The sequence below is a fragment of the Protopterus annectens genome, chromosome 16.part0 (genome assembly GCF_019279795.1).
Source record: "Protopterus annectens isolate FY-2018-M chromosome 16.part0, PAN1.0, whole genome shotgun sequence".
In the NCBI taxonomy this organism is placed as follows: domain Eukaryota; kingdom Metazoa; phylum Chordata; order Ceratodontiformes; family Protopteridae; genus Protopterus; species Protopterus annectens.
This window is the reverse complement of record NC_056750.1, coordinates 700,780,475-700,803,463: the sequence shown is the minus strand read 5'-3', so window position 1 is coordinate 700,803,463 and position 22,989 is coordinate 700,780,475. Positions and strand designations below refer to the sequence as shown.

Sequence of the window (22,989 nt, the reverse complement as noted above, 5' to 3'; positions counted from 1 at the left end):
ATTTTGTGTGGTTTTTATTCTGATGAAGTCTCGGTATTAACCAAGATGAAAGCGCTTAATAAACTTTGTTTATTGTGTTGTATGACTGCTGGACTTGGACTTATTTTACCTCTACTTCCTAGGAGAATCTTGGCTTGATGGGCACTGCTTATCCTGTTGTTTTTCGGATTCTTAGCTTTTGAGAGGACTGAGAGACTTGTTCCATAAAAAATTAAAAGGGTGACTTGGACTTCAGAATCAGTGGAATATCTATAACTGTGGGTGGAGTAAAATTTACACTAAATATGTCAGCTAGGATATTAGCTATTTCCTTTGGTCAGAGAGGGCAGTATTATGGTGGACTAGCTCTGAATATTGTGAGGTGTTAGTTCTTTATATTCACACATAATCAAAGAAAAAAATAGTAGTTCTATTGGTTTAATCATGATTTTTAAGTCAATATTCAGCTTTGAGCTTCCTAATGGTTCCCTTATGTTCTTTATTAGTTTGCTTAAGTGCTCTTAAAGTAGGTAGAATGAGATTTCTTATTAGGATTAAGTAATTCCTTCCTCTTGTAATATAATTTATTTACACAGGTGTTCCACTATAGAGGTTTATTTTAAAATTGTTGTATTTGCTGTAGATAGGAACTGTTACGTTGAAGTAGAAGTCAGAGCCATAGGAACCAGATTTTGGAATGGGTCCATCAAAGGACAATCACAGTGGAGTTTATTTACGTTATCAAGTAACTAAAGAAGGTTTATTATTGAGAAGCCCCTAAATGCAGAGGCATTTGCAGAGTAAGTGCATTCAATTTTAAAGGAAAAGGTAGCTGATTTATGGTCTGATTTAACAAGCAAGCATAAGACACATGACAGTGTACAAGAAGTGGGCATATTGGTGAGGGCAAGCACAAGGCAATTGGTGCCCAATAGGATGGTTAATTATCTGTACCAGGCAGTTAATATTTATAACGTCAAAAAAGCACTGGCATGCCAACCACTGGTAGCCACCTTATTGATGGATAGTTGAAGTCTCCCAGGAGAAAGACATTGAGTTTTATGAGGATTTCAGATGAAAACCAAATGAAGGTGTGCTGGTGCTCAACAGACCAAAACCACAGAAACAATGTACCAAAAGGACCATGGAAAACTCCCTGTAATGAATAAAAGCAAATAAAAGACCAGTATACAGTCCAAATACACAGTGTTTCATGTTGAGCGCTTTCATCAATGAATTGACTTCATCAGAACAAACTGAACCTCACCCCTAAAACATTTAAATACTCTTTCTTAACAAGCAATCAGTATTCCTAAGGAATTCTCAGCTCACATCCACTTTTTAAAGAAACATGAACCTATTCAACCATAATGAACAAACACTTAGTAAAATCAGTACATTGATTTAAATTTTTTTTTTGCATAATATTAAACCCAAAAATCCTGTTAGATTCTCAGCTAGAGCGTCTTCTGTATGGAGACATGCATGAATGGGCGTACCGTCATTGAAGGTTGTACATCAGGGCCGGCAACTCGACACGTAAAAATCTACTGCCAATCATTAGCGGACCAGCGTTCCGCTGTGGTGACCCCTAACCGGGAAAAGCCGAAAGACACACAACAACATTAACCCCCCCCCAAAAAAAAAAACATTGTCTCTATCAAATAAACACTTTCCTTACTATTTCACCCTCTTTATACACGTAAGTAAAAATACAAATAATCATGTATTTTACATGGAAAATGTTTTAATATTTTACTTGCGTGTATAAAGAGGATGAAATAGTTTTAGGGGTGAGGTTCAGTTTGTTCTGATGAAGTCAATTCATTGATGAAAGTGCTCAACATGAAACACTGTGTATTTGGACTGTATACTGGTCTTTTATTTGCTTTTATTCATTAAAAGGAGTTTTCCATGGTCCATCTCGTGCATTTTTTTCTGGGATTTCAGATGAGGTGTTAAGATAGCTAGTGGTCTCAGGAAGAGACATAAGGGGTATGGTCTCAAAAGGGGACATACAGAGTATTCTATATCTAGCTAAGAAGTGGTAATTAATCTTGCTTAGGGTGGTTTGGACAGCTGAGAGTTTAAATTTAGTATTTCAAGGATCGGACATAAAGTGATGGTGTCCTTGACAAATACTGATACCACTCCACATCTGCTAGTAGGTCTGAAGAATGATAGTTACTAAACCCAGAAATGGAGGGAGTGCTCTTTTTTGCTTTAAAATCATGTCACTGTAGCTACACACATATGAATGTATTCAAGTTGCAGGAGATCTTGAGTTCCAGCATTTTCAGGACTTCTGGCACCAAGCAGAGACACTTTAGTGTCTCTCAAATTAGAATTTAGTGTGCTGGAATGTCCAGCAGATGGACTCTACCTAAAAAGGTATTATGGGGGCAGCAAAGGCTTTTAACAGAATGTGAAAACCTTAGTAACAGAAGTACAGACAATCTCTGACAAAGGAGAAAGACTTACTAGCAATCTCATTCCAAGCTGACATGTACTGTCTCCCCCTAGGATGACACCACTAGACAGTCCATTATTAAACCCAATTGTGTCTTTAAATCTTGATATAATTCTGGATTATGGGAGAATACCACTCAAGACCAGTGTCTTTCCTGCCTCAGATACATGCATAGCAAGCTCAATCATATCTTTCTAAATGTTTCTCTGGGTAAAGCTCCTAAGGATATTCACCTCAACATAAGCCACTCTGAGGTCATAGTCATGGTCATATTTGTCAGGCTAGAGGGTTTGAAGACCCCTTGTTATGACCAGAATCCTGACTCCAGAAAGATGGTTGTCAACCTATTCTTATCCTGCATGGTGTGTGCACTGTCTATATGCCTGACAGGAGAGTCATTTATAACTAAAACATCACCATGACTAAATGCACTTTCATTGGAGACTGTTGGCATAATGGTTAAGGTCTTCACCTTACATGCAGAAGGTACATGGTTCAATCCTAACCTTTGGCCAATGCCTGTGTAGAGTTTGTATGTTCTCCCTGTGTCTTTGTGTGGTTCCTCCTACCTCCCAAAACACACTGGATGTTTCCACCTCAAAATCACCCTAGAATGGAGTTGTGGGCAGCAGTACAGACTCTAGATGGTGCCCATCAGGGGAACAGTTGTACAGACTAACTGCTCATAAATTGTGGTGGACAGTATCCTCTAGATAGGAGAACATGGATCACAAACTGTGCACTGTGTCAGGACCAGCCACTCTGTGGTGTAAAAATTGGCTCTAGGTGATTTGGTCACATTGGTTAATGTCTATAAAAATGGGCACAGGTATTTAAAAAGTGATAGCTGAGTTGAAGACATAGCTTACTCCAACCTACACCAGAGACACATGCTAACGCACGAAGGGGTCTGTGTGCCCCTACTGGTCAGTGTATTGTGAGAGAGTAAGCTGCTGGCCAGCCAGAATCGAGTGGCCCAGCTTGGGTTACCTTAGTTAGCTCTTGTTGAGTAAGAGCTGGACATAAAACCAATCAACTTGCCAAACATGTGCCAAGAATTGCTGCACTCAGTACAGATTCGCTGACAGGCTGTAGCTTGGAAGTGGATGAAATAATAGTATGGAGGAGGCTTGATATCCTCTGTATCTAGGAGACAAGGTTGAAGGGCAGTATAGCAATGCTATTTGGCTTTAGATCCAAAGTCTACTATTCATGAGGAGGACAGACTAGAATTAGTGGAGAACTGCAATGAGTGAGGCTTCAGAAGACAATGCAACGATGTCATCAGAATCAGTGAAAATCTCATATCAATGTAAGAATAGGGCACTACTCATAGCACTATGCCCCACAGCAGGGTTCTGGTTGTGATAGCCCACCCTAGGAGAAGTAAGAACAGCACTAAGGAAAATTAAGTCAGGGAAAGCAGCAGGCTCAGATGAAGTCATGACAGATGCGATAAAAGTGTGTGGTGAGTTACAGACTAAATGGCTCCAAATGGTACTTAGAGCAGTATAGAGATAGAAAGTTGTATCCCCTATGACTAGAGAATAAATATTCTAGTACCAGTGTACAAAAAGGGGACATTCACAACTGTGGTCTGTATAGAAGCATCAAACTCCTGTCACACTGCATGAAAGTTCTGGAGAGGGTGACTGATAAATGAATATACAGACTGGTAGACTGTAAGATGGGAGAAGAGCAGTCTGAGTTCATATCAGATAAGGATGCAGCTGATCTTTGCAGGGAATCAGATAGATGAGAAGAAGCTATAGGGATGAGGAAAGAGTCCAAACTGACATTCATAGGTATGGAGAAAGTATACAACAACGTGCCAAGAAAGCTGATTTGGGCAGTCTTGTGATGGTTCAAAGTCCAAATAACATTGGTAGAATCAATGAAAACTTTATACAAGGACACAATAACACAAGTATAAACAGTGTTCAGACTCACTGAGGGGTTCCCTGTGGGTCTGAGCCACCTATTGCTCATACTGGTGACAGACTACATTAGCAAACAGGTTGGACGACAACAGATCAACAAAGCTGCTGTATGAAAATGATGTGGGATTACAAGTAGACTCTGAAAAAAAAACTTCAATAAATGATAGGCAAAAGCAATGCAAAGTTGAAGATACATGGGATGAAAATGAATACAGACAAGACAGCTGTAATAGTAGCAAATGGGGAAAATCAGAAGAAGATGAGAACTGAGATAGAAGGGAAACTAGTGGAAGAGGTTAACAGCTACAGTTATCTGGGCTGAATGGTTGAGAAGGAAAGTCTGAATAAGGAGGTCAAAGTTAGAATCAGAGGGGCTGCATCCAACTGGCACAGAATGTCAGGGGTAGTGTGTGACAGAAGGATGCCAAAGAAGCTGAAAAATAAGGTGTACAAAATAGTACACGTATGTAATCTTGTGACTGTCTGTTTTTCTGAACCATGTGTTGGCTACTATCAAGCCATTTGTCAGACAGAGGCCTAGAATGGCCTCTCCTTCTTTATTCCTGTTGTCCCACCCATGTGGACCTAGAAAGGTCCTCATATCCTGTTCTGTCTGTCCTGATATGTGCATTTAAGTCACCCATTCATGTTGTCCTTTAGGAAGCAGGTCCTGCAACTGCTGTCTGAATGCACTCATTTCACTATCACAACCCTGCTGTGGGGCACAGGCTGAGATTATGAATACTGCCCTATCATTAGGCTGGAGTCCGATTGCCATGAGTCTGTCACTATTTCTGATGATATTCCTCACTGCCTTCTGAAGCCTGTCTCTCACCACAATTCTGACACCATTTCCAACCTGTCCTCCTCCCGAGTAGTAGACTCTGGATCCCAAGCCAAGTGACTTTGCTGCACTACCCTTCCATCATGTCTCTTGAATACACAGGATGTCATCATACCATCATGTCATCCACTTCCAAGCTTTGTCCTGTTAGTGAACCTACACTAAGTGTTCATGTTTAGCAGACTGATGGATTCTGCATCCAGCTTTCGCTCAATAGAGTTATCCCAGGTAAACCATGCTGGGCAACTGGACACCGGCCAGCCAGTAACATTGACCCAGGGTTGCTGGTCTCATGATAGGCACACACTGGCCAATAACAGCATATACACTCCTCCCATCATTAACATGGTTCCCTGGCATGGGTTGGAGTAGCCAGGTCCACAACCCACTTAGTGCCAGCTGGCCATGCCTATTTGTTGACATTAGACAACTTGATCGAATCACTTAAGAGACATATTTTACATCACTGATTGGCTCACCCTGCCACGACATACAGTCTGTGATCTGTGTTCTCCTGTCTTGAAGATAATGCACACCACAGTAGATGCCCAAAGTGGTTTGTCTATACACGTCTTCTACCATAGGACACCATGTAGAGTCTGTGCTACTGCCCACATTTCCATTCATTGGTGAGTTTGAGATAGAAACATGTTTTTCAAAGGTGGGTACAACTCACACAGACACATGGAGAACATGTAAACTCCAAACAGGCATTGGCCAGAGGTCAGGATTGAACCTTGTGCATGGGAGTCTAAAACGTAATCATTATGCCAGCTGGTCTCTTTATTGTTCTCTTAGCAGCCGCAGCATAAATCAATTTATTTAAGATGGTCTGCGCTGTGTGTGTGTGTGTTGTGGTTACCTTATGTGCTCTGTGATGCAAAGGTGGTCTCCAAGATCAGTAAATACTTCCATCTAGATGACATTTCATTGACACTTCCACTGTCTCCCTAAATCATTTTTAGCAACTTTAAACATGTATAAAATGGTATATATGACAATACCTCTAGATACACTATGACTGCAAGCCTGAGCTGAGAAACCATTTACTGAAATAATGTCATCAAATTTTAAACTACTTCTTGTGCCTATGCCTCATCTAGAAAACTCACTACAATGAAATACCACCCCCTCAACCATAGACTAAAAATCAAAGACACCACATACCAACTTCACCAACAAATTATTAATATCCAATTACCTAATAAACTTAGAAACATGCTGTCCTCCACATAACATGTTTTTTTCAGTTGTGGCACTCACTCTCATATTACCTCTATGACATAACCAATTATACAACATTAATAGGTTCATAGGTAAGTACTAGTCTATCTGCCCTTGTGAGACATTTTAAGCCTAGGCAATTTCCTACAAAGGCAAGAATCAAACCCTGTGTCTTCTGTCTGTGAGGTAATCACCTTAAGCCAACCTCAAAAACCTAAGACAGAGAGCCACTAATATCCAAATAACAAGCTAATCAACCCCCCCCCCCCCAAAAAAAAACACACTCTAGTAATATATTCTGCCTCACTACTATATCTCCACTGGGACTCTACTTCTCTATCCATAGTTCCCATCCCATCCCATTTCTACTCTAGCACCACCACCATTCCTTCACTCAACCTGGCATCCTCTAAACTAACCCAGCTAACAATCACCGCACTAACATCCCATCATTTGTAGCTATAAACATGTACCAATTCCAATGCTCATGTTTTCTACAAACATATTTTATATATATATATATATATATATATATATATATATATATATATATATATATATATATATATATATGTGCGTGTCTAGTGCAAATGAATGTTGTTGCAACTGGGGCTAGGAACTCAGAAAAGTGTCATGGAGCTATTGCTATGTCATATGGGAATATCACACACTAAAATAATGGTTTTAGACTTGAAATAAGAGTGTTCTTATGCCTGAATAAAAAGAATAGATTAGCAAGTATCCCTTTGATGAAAGATGTTCACTCCAGCCCACTCAGGCAAACAAAAATAAAATAGTTAATAAGGTCACCATCCTGAATTGTTTATGCGGAGTTGCTTGTCTAAGTTAAGCAACTCTAGAATAGATCTCTAACTTTCCGATTTCTTGGAACTAAAAAGAACCTGAAGTAATATCATTATCTTTTGTAAGGAGAGGGATAACTTTTCAGTGTCCCTGATTCTTATACTGAACAAGGATTTTTGTCATGATTCCAAGGGACCTGACTGCTTTGGGAATAATATGACAAGAGAGGTTTTGACAGAAAATCTGTTATTTATATGAATGATCTTTTATATTTTTTATTGGTTTTCAACAAGTGGAAACAAAGAAAAGGCAAACAACTACAGACCATATAAATGATATAGACATATACAAGTTAATTTCCCTAACATATTATCAATGAGTGGTGTTACTATTACAATTATTTAATATACTTTCAATTCAAGAATCTTTGAAATTTAAACACCTTTCAAACGTTTGTATTTCTTCTGTTTATTTATAGTTTTCTGTTTTGAGACAGGAAATAATTCTTATAATGACTGCAATATATTCTGTCCATTCAGGCATGAGCAGAAAGCCTTACTTTTGCATTCCTTGGGCAGCACAGTTGTAACTATTGACAATAACCATGCTCTAAGCTGCACATGATTCCAAAAATCAATTTGATTTCCAATACCGAACGGACAAGATTCATTTGTGAACTTAAGACTTTCAGTTAAAAATAGCATTCCACATGCTTATGGCTTGGGACCATCTAGTCTGTGCTCAAGGGCAGTCCAAGAAAGCATATTGCACTCATTTTGGTTCCATTCCAGAATGTGTATTGCATTCATTTTGCTTGCTGCTGTCTCCAAAATAAACTATTTTCCTTTCTACCTTGCCTGGATAACTTGTCTAATGTTAAACACCAGCTGTGAAGAATATGCATTTGTGTAATCCAAAGTTTTGTCCATTTTTTATATTTCTTGCTTGTAGCCATACTTTTCCCCACAACTCATCCATTATGGAGGCCTACCCTAAGCCAACTCAAATTATGAATACCCTTTGGATGATAAGCCTACTGTGTGCCCATAATGTTTTATACACTAAGCCCTCCTTAGCTTGGACCAAAGCTTTTTACCTGCCACAGGGTGCTGTGGGGATATCTGATCTAAGTAACTTTTTAATTATCTAAGGCTGCGTATTAATCTGCATTAACTATAGAGTCATCAGGTGCACCTTTTACATGTACAGTAGCACTGGTACCTCCACCAACTTCCTTTCTTCTTGATGGGACTAGTTCATCCAGTCATAAGCTTTTTCTACTCCATGTACATTTTCAACTGAGAGTGTACTAATTCTTGTTTTTGACTAAATTCTCTTTTTCAGATCAAGCCCCCATATCACATTCCTTTCCTCCTCAAGAACAGATCTCTTGCCCATATTCTTCCATTCATTTGCTTGCTACTAACTTTGATTAGTGTTTTCTGCAGGATGAGTGAGCAGATGAAGTTAACCTTACATATTGTGAAATGTTACTGGCCAAAGCATACAACTGTATATTAGACAGCCCCTATGTTGTCTATAGGTGTATATAGCCAAATCAGTGATATCCTTTTAACCTCCTTTGAAAGAATAGAATCAAATATTATTAGCTGGTACTCCATTGATCCAAGATGACTGGACGAAGGGGATATTTCTGATAATATATAGGGAATTAGCATTGTTTGAGGGTTCAAATTTCCCCCACTATTGTAGAGAACCTATAAAAGAACTTAATTTGGTCTCTTAGAATGTTATTCTTTAAGTGTACTATACTCCTACTTATTGTATTTTCCCAAGTATTTTCTGCCTCTACACACAAGAACCTAGCCAGTGGGACCTCCTATATGAAAGCACTTGGTCTCTTACATTTCCTTCCCCCTAACCACTCTAACCTGACCAATGTAATTTTTTTTTTATTACAAGTGATTCCTGATACAAATTTGGATTGGCGGACTACATGCAAAATTAGGCAGATTCATTTGTGCTTCCCTACCAATGGACAGTCATCAGCAAACAACAAAAGCAGGTTTAGTTTCATAGGTTCATAGGATGATACTATGCTATTGGCCAGTAGGACCTTGTAAGCCTAGCTAAGAATTTTGCCATGTTCCCTCAAATTCAGCACCTGATTCCCCCTGTCCAACAGGCACACAGGTGGGATCCCAGGGGTATATTTTCTGTTTCCCATCCAGTCATCCAGGTTCCTCTTAAAGAGGGCTAGAGAGGTACTCTGCTTGACATGTCGAGGGAATCTATTCCATAGACAGGGGAGACTTTGGGACAAAAATCTATCCCACCAACAGATTCTATTCCTGTCACAGACCAGGTTAAGACCTTGCATGCAGGTTGCATGAGTGGAGTTTGTCTTATGGACATGCAGCAACTCCATCAATGCTGGGTCTAAAATGGCCTTGTATGATAGACACAGGTCACCTTTGAGCAGTCTGTATAAGACTGAGGAGAGGGACAGGGCTATTAGCCTACCTGTATAGAATAGGTGTTTGATATCCTGGATTTTCCTGGTCAGGAACCTCTGTGGTCTCTCCATCTGCTGCATGTGCTTGGCAAGGTACATGCCGAAGGGGGCATTGTACTTGATAATGGGTCTGATAAGGGAGGAGTACAGGGATGTTATGACCTCCTTGTTCCTGGATGAAATACCCTTATTTATGAGGTGGTCCATGTAGAAAGCCTTCTGTACAACAGAGGCAACATGGTGGTCAAAAGTCAGGTTGCTATCAACTTGGGTACCCAAGTCCCTCACGACTGATTTCATGCTTAGTACATTGTTTATGTGATAATTAGTGGAAATGACATTTTCCCAAAGAGGACAATGATACATTTATTGGCATTCAGTTTGAGGCCATGCTTCTGGTACCAGTCATTAGTTTGGGTAAGGCCCTCTTGGAGGATGTTCACATCACTAGGGGAATTTAAGACAGCGCCTAGCTTGCATTCATCTGCAAACTTGGTCAGCCACAGATGACTGGTTTTGGCTTGCACCTCAGAAAAGTATATCCCAAACAGTAGGGCACCAAGGCCGATCCTTGGGGTATACTGCTCATTATGGGTCTACTACTACAGATGGGTTCCTCTACTTTGACTGAGTGGGTTCTATCAGTGAGCCAGTTAGCTACCCATCTGGTAACATATGGGTCGATGCCTAGGTGGGAGAGGTTATCTATTATGCCCGAGTGGGGAACAGTGTCAAAGGCTTTGGCGAGGTCAAGGTAGGTGGTGTGTAATGTCTACCCTTCGTCCATGACTTTGGAGACTGTTTCAAAGAAGTCAACCAAGTTTAACAGGCATGATCTCCCTTTGACAAAACCAAACTGTGTGGGGTAAAGCGTTTGGAGGTTGCCAATGTCCTTGTTTATAAGGTCCATGATAATGCATTCCATGGCCTTGTAGATCAGCCTAGTTAGGCTGATGGGTCTATAATTGCCTGGGTCAGTGGACATCCCACCTTTGTGTAGAGGGATGACACTGCATTCAGGTGGGATGAAGCCGGTGCTCAGACTTTGGTTGGTTTCTTCTATATTCATCTGCTTCTGTTAGAATTTACGCTTAACTTCTGTTGCTAGTTCATCCACAACCAGAATAAAAAGCTCGAGGAACAGGAGGTAACCATTTCTCATGCCTCTTGACATATTACCCACCCCTGTGTTTTGGGGGAGGTCACCATTTACTACTACCCAGAAAGCTGGAGCTCAATACAGAATTCAATGTGCACCATAAATTTAGGTCCCAAGACCCATCTTTCCATAACCATGAATAAATAATCCCATTCCGCTGAATTTAAGGCTTTTTGCTGTCAGACAAGACTACCCCAAAATCTTGGCTGTCACTTCTTACTGTACACATACAGTAAACTAGGAGCCACCAGTTATCTGCTTTTTCTCAAAATTTTTTTTTTTTTTTTTTTAATATTCATACATACAATACATAAATAGTACAAACAATAAGATTTACTAAACAATAAATATTACATAAAATCTATAATATTATTAATAAAAAAAAAAAAAAAAAAATGAAAAAAGAGATTTACTGGGAGGAAAGGAAACAGAGTAACACAACCCTGAAGTATGCATGGTACACTACAACAACAACCTAAAAAAAAATAGTATTTACATTTACATGACTAAATATAAATAAACAGTGTCACTAGATATAAGACTAAATATAAACAGCCCCATTTGTAACCTACAAAAGGAGAGACAAACCCCTTAAACAAGAATAAAGAGTATAAGGTAGATTTTGTATATTAACCTAAGTTTAATCACACATAATTACCTCAAACAAAGCTATCTGCCTAGTTTTAACAAAACAATTCTGTGTTAGGTCTGTTACTTGCAGACATATGCCATCAAATCTTTTATCTAATACCTTAGTGAGAATTTTAGTATTTACATTTATTAAAGAAATTGGATAGTGGTCTGCTACATTCATCCTATCCTCTTCTTCCCTGGGTATTACACTAATAATTGCCCACTGCATGTACGGTGGCATTATGACTTCTTTTTCTTTCCTGTTAGAAAAATAGTACAAACAATCTGTTAGTTCTGAACTACCTTTTATAAAAGGTTTAAGTGTCTTGACTGCATTTCCCCATGTGCAATACCTCTATCTAACAGAGTCAAACTGGCTATAGATATACAGGTAGTTTTGGACATCTGGAGGTTCAATACTTGTGCTCCAAACCAGTTATTTTACATCAAGAGGGTCAAAGTCTGCACTCTTGTGGCAGGAGAGGGCTGATTTCACTTATCTGAGCTGGGAATTGCTGTTGGAAATCTCATTGTGTGCTTACCTGATTGACCTGGGTCTATGTTCAATCGTCAAAGGTTACATTCATCGAACCTCCGATGATCGAACACTAGACATCAAACTTTCATTCATCGAACATTCAGTTTAGCAAATGTGTGAAATAGGGAAAGTAACCAGTTGGCCAACATTTCCCCTTCACACACTGCACTATTTTAAACCCACGCGGGTGGGTGGGGGGATGTGCTCCCACACAACCTAATATTTTAATCCCTAATAATTTGCCTCCCGCACCCACCAACCATATATACCAGCTCTGTGGTTGCACTACAGTGGGGAAAAGGCAAATTTCACAATGTCAGATCTGCTAACAACATAACCCAGTTCAAGAAACTACTCAAAATGTATTTATCAGATACATGTCTATGCTCATGCAATACCCTTGGCTGAGCACTTCCATCCATATCAATGTACAGAATTAGTTGTAGGGGGCATCACCTATACTCAGCCAAAAGATATACCAAATCTGCTGGCAAACAAATTCAGCTCAAATTTCACCTCCCCATAGCCCCAGTTCTCCACCAAGAAATACCTTCCACCACTCCAGTGACAATTATCACCAAAGAACAGGTTGCCACTGCACTCTTTAAAGCTAAAAACAATAGGGACTGATGATATATTAGGTTGCCTCTTAAAAAGCTTAAATTAGGACTTACCAGTCCCATTAAGATCTCTATTTATCCACAGCCTCCACAGTGGCTTTATCCGAATAGAGTGGAGGACAGGAACAGTCATCCCTCTGCCTAAAGGGGCACCATCTACTGACCTGGAAAATTACAGACCCTTAAGTTGGACTGGTCTTATATGCAAGGCCATGGAAACAGTAATCATTGAGCTGATAAATAATGACATAGGAAACCTACAAACATGGATCCAACCCAATTCAGCTTTGGCAAGGGCAGGTCATACCTACTTAATCTGGTGGTTCTCTTTGAGAAAGTCATTAAGGCCATGGACGAGGGTAAAAGGCCAAGGCATCTGACACAATTCTCTGCTCAGGTATTATAAATAAACTCTCAAAACTGGGTGTAAATCTCTACATCACCAAATGGATACCTATCTGGCTCATGGGCAGGACACGTGGTTAAAGTGGGTGAATCCAGATCCAGCAAGAGAACAGTTACCAGTGGTGTGCTACAGGATTCAGTGCTGAGACCACTCCTGTTAGGAATATAGTTCTCTAAAGTCAAGGTTAATGTGGAAAGCCTCTGGATGACAATGTTTGCCGATGGCTGCAAGTTGGGGGCAATCACTGAATCCCCCAGTGATGTAGATATACTTCAGGAGTGATTGGTGCCAGAACCATGGCATAAAACTGAATGTGAAAAAATGCATTATCATACCCTTTGGGAAGTCAAATACCCCTGAATATTACAGCATCAATAGCACACCCTTAACAGTAGACTCAGAGATGAAAGGTCTAGGCACACAGATAGATAGTAGCCTGAAATTTGACCACCATGCATCCACAGTGGTTAGGAAGGCCTTTTATATGGCAGAACTTATTAAGTAAAGCATGGCATCCAAATCCAAGGAAATGATAGTCCTGTTGTACTCAGCCCTCATTATTACAATAATCGAGTATGTAAGCAACGTGTGCTACGTGGATAAACTAAAAGCTCGATCTCTTTACTCTCTTTCCTACTGACTATTAAGGGATGTCCCATGCCTGACCTACAAGGCACTCATAAATCTAGCCCTGATGGAGTTGCTACACATCTGCAAGTCTAAAAGCATGGGGGTCACCAAATCTAGGAATCTAAATTTAGTCAGCGAATCAAACAAAACAAGTTGGAGAGACAGATATGTGTCTCAGAAATTGCCCCTTCTCTCTGGTCTCTTCTTGCAATTGCAAGGAAAATTATTACATCAAACTGGAAAAGTAGAAATATTCTCCCTTTTTCTGAATTTATTTTACTGGCCAGAACTGTATGTAAAAGAGAACTGTTAACCCTTGATTTAAGATCAACAAAAGTAACTCATAATACATTATCAAGGATAAAACTATAGAAATTATTAGATAAGATGTAATAATACTACTGTAAATGTATGTATGTTATGGGCATTGTAAACAGTTTTGATATATATAGTTTTATTTAAATTGTTTAAAATGTACAGAAATCTCTTGTTTTATTTGTGAAAATCAATAAAAACTGTTTAAAAAAAAAAATAAATTGCCTCTTCTTTGGAACAGACCTCCTGTTCACATTAACCAGACCCTTCCCCTGGCCATCTTCAAAAGCAGTTTGGATTAGTGGGTGGGGAATTGCAAATTTACACCCAGGGTAGTGTCTATGTCACTTATGGACTGGACAATCTATAAGATACTCAAAGCATAGGTGAAATCCATGCCATCCTTTTGCTCCTACAGGACATATATTCAGTAAAACTGGGTTATATTGGTTAGGCTTGTAAGGACTCATAAGCTGTTAGCATAGTAAGCTCCTATGTAACTATAAGAAGCCAACTCATGACTTGGCACTCTGCGATATTTGGTCCAATGACTAATGTAAAGGTTCTGTTAAAAAAAAAAAAAAAAACACTAAATGCTCCCCCTTATCTCTTCATCAGTGTGTAGTACAGAAGCTCTTCTACAAGTGACTTCTGCAATGTATGATTTAAGTCTCCGCTCTTTAAACAACCAAAGCAGAACCAAGTTTAAAAGTTCATACTGATTTCCTCGGAACACAGAATGCACTATATATCTCACTTTCAATAGAAAAAAAACACTACACAAAAGGAACAAATCACAATTTAAATTTAATGAGCTTCAACAAATACTTTATGTTAACAGTCTCATTCAAGATGGGTGGGGGTATTGGCATTTAATTTGATTTGCCATATTAGTTCTTTTTTTTCTCCAGCAAACTAAGTTACCACACCTCAATGTTCGTTTGAACAATATATAAAGTGAAAATAATTTTTTTTTTTAAATGCCACAGGACAATGTGTGCTTATACAAAGGGCCCAATTTCAAAGACTACTTACATTAAGAGCAGGTGTTTTGGAATCTGGTCCATGTAGCAAGCCTGTTTATAGATAGACCTTGCACCAAAGTAAGTCACTTACACTGACAGCAGATCTTTTGGAATCAGGGCAGACTTACACTGAGAGCAACTCTTTTGGAATATGGCCCAAAGTGTTCACTATAGTTTTATTTTTAATCACATTAACATGCCCTTTAATTCTACAATTTTGGGGAGGGGGGCTAACCAAGAAATTAATTTGGGGTTAAAGTCTTCAGTTTACCACCACATGTATCCTTGTAAAAGCAGTCCTGCCTCAGCCTGTGAATTACTGACCAAGAAAATTTCTGCACTGAGCACCTCTTCATTCAGTTCGGGTTACAGAGGGTGTGTTTGACAGCAGTCTGTCCAGATTCTTTCTGTCTTAAAAAATGTCTTTCCTTTTTTTTCTCATTCAATGCCATCAATTCAGAGAGTTAAGGCTATTGAAGTTCAGGGTTTGATTCCTTCAGATTCCATTTGTATACTGTGTGAACATCAGCAAATAATTTAACCAGACAGTCATCTGGGTCAATTAGGAAATTGGGCTAGGTTCCTCAGTGGTCTCCTGGATCCCACACCTTATAACTACCTATGAACTTATGAAGACAGTCTGTCAGAATGAAAAAAATGAAGACACATACACAGAAATATACCTATATGATGAAGGAATGTATACTGGCTCACAAACAAAATGTAATGTACCAATGAAAAATCACAGTTACAACAAAAAGTTTCCTGGCTTTTTGTTTGCAACTATCAGTTTTTCACTTGGACTTTATTACAGTATCTGACATAGCACCATACCTCTCAACCTGGAAACATCAAAAATCTGGACAAGGCCCATGAAAAATAGGTATAAATCTATATGTTGATTAACATAACATTTGCATACATAATTATATACCCCACACTCCAATGGAATTGTGGGATACCAACTGGCAACCAAAATATGGCACTAGAGTCCCCCTGCAGCCATTCCAATGTCCCGTTACTTGGCTATTTCACCCCATTTACCATAAACACTAATGTGCATACTGCTTTTCTTCTACAATGATTATTTAGATTTTATAGCACAATGCACAAACACTAATCGACATCTGCTAAACAAACAATACTGTCTCACAATGAAAACAGACTTCGCATTAAAACTTCTCTCATTCACTGAAACAGCATTGAAACTCATATCACATCCAAAGAAAATGCATCTGGCCCCAGTGGTGGATAAAGATTACTTTTGGACTGTTTTCAAATCATAGGCCCTTTGCACACAAAACAAGAAACATACATGTGTTCTTTGATACACCTTCCTGACTTTATGAAATTATATTCATTGTGTAATACGGCACACTTGTTAGACTTAGAACACATTTTAAATTTATTGTTTGAATATTTATCCAGTAGGCAATGAAACAAAATGCATGAACCAATAATGACTAAACTGCCCAATTCATAACATTTCCATCATAAAAGTCTACTTACACTCACACTTATATATATATATATATATATATATATATATATATATTAGAATGACAATAGTGTAAGCCATGGGCATCTTGCATAGCTTCTCAAACTTATTTTCAATTTCAGTTTTTTTGCTTGACTTGCTCTGATTTGTGTTATTAGAGCAAGTCAATAGCTATAAATGCACAACAAAATAAACTAGGCAAAGTGCATGTTTTAAGACTTCCAATTTTTAGTCCAAGTACTGACAGACCCTCTCCTACATTCGTCCTGAAGCATCAAAACTATCATTGTAATTCAGGGGCTGTTAACTGGCCACTCTTGCTTCTCCACTGTCTGCAGTGGAAAAATATGTGTTTTATCTTGAATGCTGGAAAATGTACTGTGCTCATTTAAAAATAGTTTTCTTATAATACAGCACAGAACATAATAATTATGATTTTCTGTTCCTGAATTTGGGTTAATGATATTTTTTGCTCTTTCCACTAAAACACAAATGCCCTTGTGCAGGACATTTTCTCACTTCTGTTGTAACTGTAGCTACACCTTTGACTTGTTACACCTACCCCCTTTAAAAATACAACAACACAGTACAATATCAGCAATGCATCTACATACCCTTCTGCATCAAAAGCAAGTATTTAACCTGTTATGCTATTAATAATAAAAGCAGACTCAGCATAAGCAACACTAAACTTCTCTTCCCCTGAAGCTCTCAGTTCCTTGTAAAATCCACTCGACACTCAACTGTATCTCACAACTTTACAGCACGAGAAATCTGGAAAAAGCCAAAATTTATTGGAGGGGGAACAAAAGCCCCAAATCCAGGGACACATTTTAAACATTGCTTGTATAATTTTGGAAAGTTGCTAGAATAAAATGTTGTGTTACCACCATGTGTTTCACTGCAAAGTCTTGAACCCAGGACCCTGTGCACTACAGTCAGAGCAACATACCAATATGCCATATCAGCAGTTTCCTGAACAATAGGAAGACTGAAATGTAAATGGCTATCATTTAGTGAAATCAGTTCTCATTTCTCAACATAGCTCTCAGCCTCTTAGCACAAAAAACCTGGACAAAGCCAATAATGGGGAATCCAGAATTCAGTTCTCACCATAGCTCTCAACCTCTTAGCACTAAAAAACCTGGACAAAGCCAATAATGGGGGAATACAGCCCCAAAATAGGGATACATTTCAAATACTGATCTTACAAACTTAGAAAATTGCTAGAATAAAAGGTTTTGTGTTACATGTATTTTCTGAAGAACATGAAGTCTGAAATACAAATGCCTGTCATTTTTTAGTGAATTTAATCTTTCATTGATTTGCCACAAAAATCCAGAAAACACAGAGTTTATGAGGAAAAGAACAAAAACTATGAGGCATAAATCTGGAAAGTTCTCACAAGCAGTAGTGGGCAGGGACTGTAGGCTCTTGTTACCTGTACCCAAGTCTGAGTACCTCCTCCAGCCACCAGCTATCTCAGACACACACACACACACACACACACACACACACACACACACACACACACACACACACACACACACACACACACACACCATACTGCTGCTTCTTCCACAGAAAAAAAATGGCAGTTCTTCCTGCATCAGCAAATCCAAGCTTTGCTTCATCCACAGAAAAAATGGCAGCTCTTCCTGCATCAGCATTTCCAAGCTCTGCTTCATCTACAGAAAAAATGCAGCTCTTCCTGCATCAGCATATCCAAGCTCTGCTTCATCCACAGGAAAAAAAGTCAGCTTCTCCTGCATCAGCATATCTAAGCTGTGCTTCATCCACAGAAAAAACGGCAGCTCTTCCTGCAGCAGCATATCTAGCCTTACATACCTCTGCTGCAGCATATGAAAATGGTATAGCTGATTTGTCCATTCCTCCGTAGGCATACACACCCTTCCTTCTCACTGAAGCAGCTCTAGGCAGTAGCATATTCCCACTAAGGATTTGGAACTGCAGCCGGAAATGCATGCACGTTGAGCTCTTCAGCTCAATTCCAACAGGCTGTTTCTGTTTCACAGAGCTGATGTCATCGCACACATGATAACATCAGCTCAAAAACTGGGAAATAAAATTTAAAATAAAAGCACCGGGAAATAAGAAATTAAGGGGTGCCACTCGGGAATTGTGGCACCCCATTATTTGGACCCCAAAACTTGGTCAAACTGAGTAATTTGGTATCGATGGGAGGTATGCATAGCACTACCATGGTTTTGTGTAGTGGACTACAGTTTTGTATTTTGTTGACGAAAAGAATAGTTTCCATACATTTCTACCCGAGTATTAGGGGTTTATTCGTCTATAACAATATCAAAATATTTCACTGGGCTTCCAAAGTTCTTGTTATAGACATAAGATTTATTTATTTCTGTTTCATTTTTTTATATAGAAAGGTTTTAAATTAAGTAAACTTGAAGTTCAGGTTTTAGGGAAGCTCAATGAATATCACCATGCATTTGTGAAAAAAACAAAATTATTTATCATGTCACTATCTTTTGGTTAATAAAATTAAGGTGACGGGTGAGATAAATAATTTATAGCCTCAAAGCCTAAAGAAGCAGAGACCACCACCCATTGTCACAATTAATTGCTCATAGCATTTCACTCCCTATTGGGCCTCTGTATTCTATGCTAAGCTGAGCTGAAGCAATCATACAAATGTCTTCTTTGATATGCTTGAATAACAATGAATGCTACTCACTTGGGAGTTTGCACTTATCTTTTTAGGGACAGAAAGGTCAGTCTCAGGATACTTCCATGCCACAAAAATGAATCTCCCAAAATGAGATCCACAGGTGAGATGATCAAAGGCTTGTCATCTTTTTTCTTAAGGCAGTGATTAATTCAGTTTTTAATGGAAGAAAGCAGACTACAGACCAGTCTGCAAAGGACCTCATGAATCTGAGGGTTTTGTGAAGGGAAGGGTCATCAAGTCATACTGGTTGGAGGAGAAAATATGCTATCCTTCCCTATTTTGACAAATTCAGAAACCTTCCTAATATGCATGCTAGAACAGAAATCCAAACCTCATGAGTAGCAAGAAACAGCTAAAGGGTTTTACAGGGAGTACACCCTCCTAAACTGCCATATTAAAGCCAGAGTCCTACACTACCACGTTAAAGCCAGAGTCCTACACCACCATGTTAAAACCAGAGTTCTACACTACCATGTTAAAGACAGAGTCATACACTACCATGTTAAAGCCAGAGTCCTACACTACCACATTAACGTCAAAGTGTTACACTACCACATTAATGGCATAGTCCTACACTACCATGTTGAAGGCAGAGTCCTACACTACTACCTTAAAGCCAGAGTCCTACACTACCATGTTAAAACCATATCATGGGCCAGTGGGAATGCAGATGCCCTGAGGACTGCAGCTAGAGATATTTAAAAAGGGCTTTGAGGAAGGAATTCATAGCTGTTATCATTAGCAAAGGGTCTGTTAAATGAGATCTAATGTTCACCTGTACCAATACCTGGAAAAACATACCCCACCAAGATGGAATATCATACTCTATGCCCCTCCTAGCATCAATAATTCTCCTTCCATAACTGCCTAGATATCATCCAAGGGACCTCCCCCAAAATACACATCCACCCCTAACATACTTCCCAGACACCACTCACACAGATTTCAGTCTGTCTCTTTTACATAAACCTATCTTTATCTATATGCTTAGTTATAGACCGACAAATTCCCCATCTAATGAGCAAGACTTTCAGCGTCAGAAAGATGTATCTGCTGCTGCTCCAGGTATCAGCACTTCATATTCTGCCATTTCAAATGAGCATGTTAAATAGGATGACAACTGGAAATTTTATACCTCATAAACCTTAGTGTGTGAATTCAAAATGCTAAGAATTCTTGTAGACTATAGGTTCATATGTGTTTACTCAGATTATTGTTATGAATGCAATGCATTTTTTTTATTAGAACAGTGCTATTATAAGAATGCACATAAATAGTAAAGGAACAACAGTGTATATGACCTCCAAAAGTATGCTTTTATGTCTTAAATGAATTATATTTTTCATTTAGTATTCTTCACATCTCACAATCAATCACTGTATGAATTTTATCAGGAGAGGTATTGGTGTAAATGCATAAAGGAGACCCAGGTGCCAAGTGTGGACTACATCATCTCTCTGTGACTGTCCCTGTTGAGAGATGAGTGCAAAGTAATTGATGCACTTGTTGTTCAGGTAGAAGGCAAAAAGGTTGCAGGAAGGTTGGACATCAGTGGTAGAAAAACTCCATTGCCACTGTTTGTTTGAGAGATGACTTGTGAGGTAATAGGATAGACCCGCTCAAGTTGTCTACTAGTACATTTAATGTCCTGGGAAAGTGTGTTGCTAAGAGAAAGTAATAGGAAGACATCAGCCACTGGTAGATTCACATGACTACCCAGCAAAGTGCATACAATCATCTTCCCACTTGTTTGTTGATGCACCATACCACTGACATATTGTCCATTTGGATGGAGATAACACCCTTGGGTAGGTAGTCCTGGAATGCCTGCAATGCTAGGAGGACCACTCTCATCTCCAAGATACCAAAGTAAAATTTGACATCTGTAAGAGACCACATTCCTTGAATTGTCTTCCCCTCAAAATGCCCCCCACCCTAGAAGAGCAGTGGCCATGTTTACTGTGGCTTGAGGTGTTGATGGATAGAAGGGTCTCCCCTCTGCCACTGATGGAGAGGTTATCCACATTTTATGGTTTCTGCATACTTGAGTGAGACAGATTCTGGCACGGGGGGGGGGACTCTGTGACCACCAAACTGAAAGAGTCCACTGTAGTACTATTGTGATATCTTGCTGGTGGTACTAATGTGATGGCAGAGGTTATCAGACCTAAAAAATAAAGAATCAATCTTGCTTATGGATGGGGGATGCTGAACCATCTGGGAAGCTACTAGCCTTAATGACAATACTCTTGCTATTGAAAATTTGGCACTTTGTTGAATTGCATTGATCTGACATCCCATGACTTTTATGAGTAGACTAGGAGGCAGTTTGCTCTTCACATGATTGACAGTTTTTTCTAACTGATCTGCAAGATGAAGTAGGAATGCTTGGTGCTGTAGCAATCGATCCCTGGAGGTAGCAATTAGGTTCCAGTTGTCTCAATAGAGAAAACCTGGATCCCTCACAGTTGTAGGTGAGTTGCTATCACTGCCATAATCTTAGTGAACACCTTGGGAGCAGTGGTGAGAATGAATGGCAGTGCTCTGAATTGGTAATGATTGGCTCCCAGCTGGAAAAAGAGAAATCCCCACCATTGCCTTTAAATATTAATATGGTAGTAGACATCTTGGAGATCTATAGAGCACATCCAATCATCCTTCTTCAAGAGAGGTAATATGGACTTTACAATGACTATCCAGAATTTTGTGTATTTGATAAATTTATTGATGTTGCTGAAGTCTACATTGACCTGAGATCCCCTGTCTTCTTTGGAAGTAAAAAGAACATGGAATAGACTTTAGATTCTAACTGGTCTGGGGGGACCTGTTTGATGACTTTTTTCTCTACCAGTTTGAACCTTCTGTTGCTGCAAATTCCAACTGATCAGGTGGAGTATCAAGATTTTTAATCTTTTCTTTGGAGGATAAAAAAAGGTATGGTACAGTCTCTGGTGATTATCCCTAACACCCATAAATCTGAAGTAATGATTTGTCAGGCTTGTGGATGTAAGGTTAAGTGCCCTCCCAACTGCCTCCAGGGTGCAGCAGCCGGGTAACCCACCAGGAGCACTTGTAAGGTTTCTTAGTGAAGGGACCACAGAAACCCTGATTCTGCAGTCCACCTCTGTTTCTTGGGTGACATCTATTTTAGTTGCCTCACCATCTGCCTCAAGTGGGTCTATACCCAGGAGTGTCATGGTGAAAACCCTGTAATTTCCTGAACCACATTTACTTACCTCCCCTTTGCTTCCCAGAATAGGATCTTTGTAAAGTGGAGAAATGGATTCCTATGATAGACAGAGTCTTACCATCTTATTTACTCCTAGTAAACATCTCTTTAACCTTGGGTACAAAAGTGTGGAACCATCAAGAGTGGTATTAATAAAGGGCAACTTGAAGCTTTCTGCAAAATCACATAGCTGCATCCAGGCATGGTGATGTACCAGCTGCTCTTACTGTGCAATCTTTTCTGTGGTATAGCAGACACATGGCTATATTTGTAGGGTTGACATTTGGGTGTTTACTGATTTATGGATATCTGAGGGCAAGCTACCCAAAAAAGACTTGGACATCTCCTTGATCAAGTTCGTCTGGAACCATGTCAAGTATGCAAGGTAATTCGGCACCCTGATAGCAAAGGTCACTGAAGCATAAGTCCAGTTCCCCAATATGACCAAAGCCCTTGATTCTCTGTTAGGGGGATGAACAGAAAAAACTC

At 39.3% G+C, this 22,989-nt stretch overlaps 1 protein-coding gene across 1 annotated transcript in view; it reads right to left on the bottom strand.

The window, feature by feature from the left end:
- Positions 1–22,989, bottom strand: part of LOC122790335 (zinc finger protein 239-like) — a 1,358,627-nt gene that overhangs the window by 1,144,495 nt on the left and 191,143 nt on the right. The window lies entirely within an intron of this gene.